Here is a 7,897-nt window from a genome sequence, read left to right on the forward strand (position 1 = left end):
CTCGTTTAACTTTCTTCTTCTTCACACCGAACATAAAATACACGACAGCACACCCTGTGGCGAAACAATGCAGTACAGTTCCAATCAGTCATACAATAACACTTAACAGCTGGTTAACAGCATTTGCTAACGAAAAAAATGTAAATCTATTAGTGAAACCACCAGCAATGACGAAGAATGTTTTTTTACGGAGTGTTTTTAGCGAACGTACCTCTGGTGAACATTCAAAATAAAAGCACGTCATGTTCATCATATAAATAAGGATTTCTGGAGTTAATCCCACATACTTCAGAATTAATATTATAATATGTTGAGTAAATACTACAGAATACAGATTTTACACTAAGAATAGCTTTCAAATGACACTCTTTATGACAAATATGATTGGCAATGAATATTATAATTATTATACTACTATTATATATAGTAGCATACGATAACAATAATGCTAGAATTTTTTAAAATAATTGTTTTGAATAATGTTGGAAAGGCACAGTCAGTGTTCTGAATCTGTTTCCATTATCTTGCACTAATAAATGGTATGAGCATTTAACCTCATTGTTTATTGTGATTAATTATTGTTATTTACATGATTATTTGTACTTTAATAAAGAATGTAAGTGTTCCAAAATGGTTTTGTGAATTAATAAGCATCAACAAAAAAATTCATTGCTAAATTAGTATAAAAAAGAAAATTATTAGATTAGTCGACTAATTGTAAAACTAGTCGGCTGACTAATCAGGAGAAAATTTGTTGTTTCGGACAGCCCTAGTGTACCGGAACATATTTCCTCCACACCCTTCTCACCTTTTTAGCCCCTGACCCATGAAGAGGGCCCCTGGATATGTTCGCCTTAGGCCTCAAAATTGCCAAGTCCGCCACTGGCTACCAAGTATTAGGCTGAGGGTGCCAATACTTTTGTCCGGCCCATTTCTAGAGTTTTGTGTAAAATGATAATGATTTAATTTTTTTTCATTCTCTTTTGTGTTTTGTTTTTCAATGCAATCAAAATAAATGAAGATATTACTACCAATGAATTTGTAATTGTGTTGGGTGTAAAACACCTTCTTCAATTTAGCTGTTGACCCAGAGTGAAGTGACAAAGGCAGAACACAAGGAGGCAGGAGACAGAGAGTACACTTTTACCAAACTGCAGTTTTGGGGAGAGTCGGAGAGCGCAACGTGCCAAATCGGAATCTCACCGAGGTCTCTCTCCGGACTCCCCGCGCTGCTGACTTTTATTGAGGGCTTGTTGCTGGGCGGAATATAGTTACAACACTGTTGTCCAACGTGGCAGTTTCGATCGGACAAGTTCCTTATTCTAGTCATTGATTTAACAGTCACACTCTTGATTGAATTAATAGTCACACTCTTGATTAAATTAACAGTCACACTCTTGAGCGGGCAAGATAACTTTGTTTTGAATACACATTTGCACTCAAAGTACTGTAGCTTGGTGGAAAAGTACTGAGACGTTGTGTGATGAATCAACATATGTGTGTGTATCTACAGTGCCTTGCAAAAGTATTCGGCCCCCTTGAATCTTGCAACCTTTCGCCACATTTCAGGCTTCAAACATAAAGATATGAAATTTAATTTTTTTGTCAAGAATCAACAACAAGTGGGACATAATCGTGAAGTGGAACAACATTTATTGGATAATTTAAACTTTTTTAACAAATAAAAATTGAAAAGTGGGGCGTGCAATATTATTTGGCCCCTTTATTTTCAGTGCAGCAAACTCACTCCAGAAGTTCAGTGAGGATCTCTGAATGATCCAATGTTGTCCTAAATGACCGATGATGATAAATAGAATCCACCTGTGTGTAATCAAGTCTCCGTATAAATGCACCTGCTCTGTGATAGTCTCAGGGTTCTGTTTAAAGTGCAGAGAGCATTATGAAAACCGAGGAACACACCAGGCAGGTCCGAGATACTGTTGTGGAGAAGTTTAAAGCCGGATTTGGATACAAAAAGATTTCCCAAGCTTTAAACATCTCAAGGAGCACTGTGCAAGCCATCATATTGAAATGGAAGGAGCATCAGACCACTGCAAATCTACCAAGACCCGGCCGTCCTTCCAAACTTTCTTCTCAAACAAGGAGAAAACTGATCAGAGATGCAGCCAAGAGGCCCATGATCACTCTGGATTAACTGCAGAGATCTACAGCTGAGGTGGGAGAGTCTGTCCATAGGACAACAATCAGTCGTACACTGCACAAATCTGGCCTTTATGGAAGAGTTGCAAAAAGAAAGCCATTTCTCAAAGATATCCATAAAAAGTCTCGTTTAAAGTTTGCCACAAGCCACCTGGGAGACACACCAAACATGTGGAAGAAGGTGCTCTGGTCAGATGAAACCAAAATTGAACTTTTTGGCCACAATGCAAAACGATATGTTTGGCGTAAAAGCAACACAGCTCATCACCCTGAACACACCATCCCCACTGTCAAACATGGTGGTGGCAGCATCATGGTTTGGGCCTGCTTTTCCTCAGCAGGGACAGGGAAGATGGTTAAAATTGACGGGAAGATGGATGCAGCCAAATACAGGAACATTCTGGAAGAAAACCTGTTGGTATCTGCACAAGACCTGAGACTGGGACGGAGATTTATCTTCCAACAGGACAATGATCCAAAACATAAAGCCAAATCTACAATGGAATGGTTCAAAAATAAATGTATCCAGGTGTTAGAATGGCCAAGTCAAAGTCCAGACCTGAATCCAATCGAGAATCTGTGGAAAGAGCTGAAGACTGCTGTTCACAAACACTCTCCATCCAATCTCACTAAGCTCGAGCTGTTTTGCAAGGAAGAATGGGCAAGAATGTCAGTCTCTCGATGTGCAAAACTGATAGAAACATACCCCAAGCGACTTGCAGCTGTAATTGGAGCAAAAGGTGGCGCTACAAAGTGTTAACGCAAGGGGGCCGAATAATATTGCACGCCCCACTTTTCAGTTTTTTATTTGTTAAAAAAGTTTAAATTATCCAATAAATTTTGTTCCACTTCACCATTGTGTCCCACTTGTTGTTGATTCTTGACAAAAAATTAAAATTTTATATCTTTATGTTTGAAGCCTGAAATGTGGCGAAAGGTTGCAAGGTTCAAGGGGGCCGAATACTTTTGCAAGGCATTGTATTTATCAGCAGAATGTGAGCAATTGCCGTTAATAAAAATGTAAGCATATGATTATGGGCTAAAACTGTATTCTTCATAATAGCTTGGGAGTGTGCGTAAAATAGCTGTGGGAGAGCAATCTTGTATGACCCGCAGAGTATAATGGTCATAAAATTAAGCATATCTTACAAATTGCAATCATTTTCTGGGAGAAATTGAGCATTATCTGACAGAATTGCAGGGGTGTCAATACTTTTGACCAGCAGTGTATGGTAAAAGTTTTTTACAAGGAGAGATGCTAACTCAGAACTGGACAAAATTCATTGAATAGCGGTCAAAAGGAAGTAAAGTCTATTTCCTTTCGCAGAGTCACTGCTGTAAGGCAATAAGCAAAAGGTTCAGTATCTTTTGTTGGGATTTACGCTAGAATGTAAAGAAGAACTGAACATAATGTGATGAACTTTTAACAGGGAACCAGTGATACCTACTCCAATACGAGCACACGTTTCACTCTAAGTGAGTAAAAATATAATTATAAAATGTGTCTGTCTTTGTTTGCTTGATTCCTATTCAATACACGACCTTATTTTGTTAATGTAGTCTCCAGAAAGGATTTTTTGCCCGTGGCGTGCCCTGGGATTTTTTGAATGAAAAAAGTGGAACCCTCCCTGCTCAAGTGAGTCAAGTCCGAGTCTGCATTTTTTTTCTTCAAGTTCCAGTCGAGTTGCGAGTCATCAAATTTGCGACTCGAATCGACTCGATTTCGAGTCCCTGCGACTTGAGTCCAATTGTCTGTTCTTAGGTGAAGAACATTTTAACCAGCCTGACAATTCTGCAAAATTTCCATCAGAAACGAACTGTCACAGACCTCCAAACTCAAAGTTTGGCATTTTGTAACAATACATTGCATGAGTGTTGCAATCTGTGTTGCAGTTATCCAGTAAAGAGAAATGAAAGCAGTAAGCGACAATCAAAAAAGGCTTACCAGAGAAGATTAGGAGGGCGACGAGGGCTGCTAACATGATGAAGCACTGTCATAAGTGCTCCTTTTCCCTGCTGCTTTTTATGCAGGAGAAGGGAGGGCTGGGGTTCTTCTATGGAAAGATTTCCTCTTCTCATCATTGGTGATTATGATGTTTTTTTCCCTATAGACATTACACTTATTGAGTTAAATAGAAACACAGATATACACAAGCAACCATTGTCTACATATTTTCTTTATGGTCAATTTTAGTAGCCCTTTTTAACCTTCTTGCACTATTTCACTCCTTTTACCACATATGTGTTCACACACCATTCTTTTAAAACTGCATTCCACAGGTTTTTTTTTGCCACCCCTGCACACACAAACGCATGAAACGCTACTAATAACTAGAAAATCAAATTTCCAGAGAAATGACGTGATAATGATTTGCTCCCATAAGTCACTTCCTGTGGATTTTCGGTCATTTCCAATAAATTTGGTGGCATTGACCAGGCTAGACGTCCAATCCTTTTTAAATGAATGAATATTATATGAGTGGAGTTTCGCTTTGCAAAGCATCCCCACAATTGTGATGGGGTGTATACGTTAAAAGCTTTTTAGGATGATGATGATGATTAACGCATTAAGATGCATTAGACATCAATATAAACGCACCATCCCATTAGTTCTTTTGAATCTCAATTTGAATCAACTTGTAAATTAAAGGCCCCAAGCAGCTAAATAATAAATTAATTATCTTTTTTTTTTTTTTTTTTTTTTTTAATAATAATAAACAAAATCATTAGTGTTTATCACAAAGAACAGAAAAACAGTGTTTAAATTGTTTTTAATCATCATAATACATTAAAATGATCCATTAACATATTATGAGTAGGGCTGTCAAACGATTAAAAATTTTAATCGAGTTAATTACAGCTTAAAAATTAATTAATCGTAGTTAATCGCAATTAATCGCAATTCAAACCATCTATAAAATATGCCATATATTTCTGTAAATTATTTTTGGAATGGTAAGATAAGACACAAGATGGATATATACATTCAACATACGGTACATAAGGACTGTATTTGTTTATTATAACAAAAAATCAACAAGATGGCATTAACAAGCGATCCATGGATAGAAAGGCTTGTAGTTCTTAAAAGATAAATTTTAGTACAAGTTATAGAAATTTTATATTAAAACCCCTCTTAATGTTTTCGTTTTAATAAAATTTGTTAAATTTTCAATCAAAAAATAAACTACTAGCCCGCCATTGTTGATGTCAATAATTACTTACACTATGCTCATGGGTGCTGAAGCCTATAAAATCAGTCGCACCCAAGCGCCAGCAGAGGGCGGCAAAACTCCATAAAACACAATTAACAAGTAGGCATTTCACTGTACTGTCATTTAAATCTGTCTGAGCGGGGCATGTGCGTTAATTGCGTCAAATATTTTAATGTGATTAATTTAAAAAATTAATTACCGCCCGATAATGGGATAATTTTGACAGCCCTAATTATGAGTTAAGTTTAGAATGAAAAGGTACATTTAAGAACAGTTATTAGTATTATTATATAGTTTTTTTTTTTTTGGGGGGGGGGGGGGGGGGTTGTAACCTGTCCTGTTCAGCTGCTTAGACAAACAGAACGTGAATCTGAGTGTCCTTATAGGCTGAGCAGTTTTAATGTGCCACGTGGGAGTTCAGTGTACTCCCATTATTGTTGTTGCTGTTTATAATAAAATTGTTTTAAGATCCTAATACATTAAAATGGGCTAGTAAATCTTTGCTTGGAATTTAAATCCATCATTAATATTTTCATATACTACTCTAAACTTTTTTTTTTTTAATCAAAAAATGCTTTAATTCTTGTGGATCAAAACAAAATCTTGATCAGATATATACAACCCCAAGCAACAATTACGGAATCACCAGTCTTGGACGAGCACTCCCTCTGACATTTTATTATGTAGCACAAACACAGATAAAAAGCTTGAAAAAAATAATCAATTAGTTCAAAAGTGCAACTCCTTGGCATTCAGAAACACTAAAAGAAATGAATAAAAAACATTGTAGTGGTGAGTAAATGTTACTTTTATAGAGCAAATGCAGGAAAATAAATATAGACTCACTCCATTCTGAAGAAAATACAGACACACCCGGTCAATTTCCTTTCCTTAATTGGGCCCCTACCTCAGATTAGATCTGCTCGTTAGTCAGCAGTTAAAAACAGTGCAGTTATCACACCTTGGAGGGCTGCTGGACCAAGTGGATTCACAAGAATCATGGCTTCAACAAGAGCGATGTCTCTTGAGACCAAGGAGAGGATTATCAAACTTCTTGAAGAAGGTAACGCTACACGTATGGTTGCCAAAGACGTGGGCTGTTCACAGTCAGCTGTATCAAAAATCTGGACCTAGTACAAACAGCATGGCAAGGTTGTTAAAGTTAAGCATACTGGTAGAACGAGGAAGACATCCAAACATCATAGAGTTAATTTATTTTCCCCTCAAAATAACTCAAAATATAGCCATTAATATCTAAACCCCTGGCAACAAAAGCGAGTACACTGCATGGGAACTACGTACATCCCTAAATGTCCAAATTGAGTACTGCTTGTCATTTTCCCTCCAATATGCCATGTGACTCGTTGCAGGAGTGCTGTCAGCATTACTGCAGAGATTGAAGAGGTGGGGGGGGGGGGGTCATTCCCACCACCATGCTTGACTTTAGGCATGACACACTTATCTTTGTACTCCTCACCTGGTTGCCGCCACACATGCTTGAGCCCATCGGAACCAAACAAATTAATCTTCGTCTCATTAGACCATAGGACATGGTTCCAGTAATCCATGTGCTTTATTAACATATCTTTAGCAAACTGTTTGCGGGCTTTCTTGTGTACCGTCTTCAGAAGAGGCTTCCTCCTGGGGTGACAGCCATGCACACCAATTTGATGTGGAGTACGGCGTATGGTCTGAGCACTAACAGGCTGACCCCCACCTCTTCGATCTCTGCAGCAATGCTGCCAGCACTCCTGTAACGAGTCACATGACATTTTGGAGGGAAAATGAAAGCAGTACTCAATTTGGACATTTAGAGATGAACGTATTTACTAAGGGGTGTACTCACTTTTGTTGCCAGGGGCTTAGATATTAATGGCTATATTTTGAGTTATTTTGAGGGGAAAATAAATTAACTCTATTATATAAGATGCACACAGACTACTTTTCATTATGTCAAAGTATCATTTTGTCAGTGTTGTCCCGTGAAAAGATACATAAATATCTGCAGAAATGCGAGGGGTGTACTCACTTTTGTGGTACACTGTAAATGCTACCTGCACGGATTTTTTGCTTTTAACCAAGAATCGAGACTCTTTTACATCCATATTTATAAAAAATTCAGGTATTTAAGCATTTATCCACAAGAATTTTCAACGGAAAAAGCTCTTTGTTTACATATAGCGGCCACTAATTTCCTTAGTGACTAGCCTCATAGTTCGCAATATTTACGTAAAATAAATTCTACCTGCACGTTTTTTTGCTCTTAACCAAGAATCGAGACTATTTTACATCCATATCTATAAAGAATTCAGAGATTTAAGCGTTTATTCACAAGAATTTTCAACTGAAAAAGTTATTTGTTTACATATGACGGCCGCTAATTTCCTTACTGACTAGCCTCATAATTCGCAACATTTACGTAAAATAAATGCTACCTGCACGATTTTTTTTGCTTTAAACCAAGAATCGAAACGCTTTTACGTCCATATCTATAAAGAATTCAGGGATTTAAGCATTTATTC

The sequence above is a fragment of the Corythoichthys intestinalis genome, chromosome 21, assembly GCF_030265065.1.
Source record: "Corythoichthys intestinalis isolate RoL2023-P3 chromosome 21, ASM3026506v1, whole genome shotgun sequence".
Taxonomy (NCBI): domain Eukaryota; kingdom Metazoa; phylum Chordata; class Actinopteri; order Syngnathiformes; family Syngnathidae; genus Corythoichthys; species Corythoichthys intestinalis.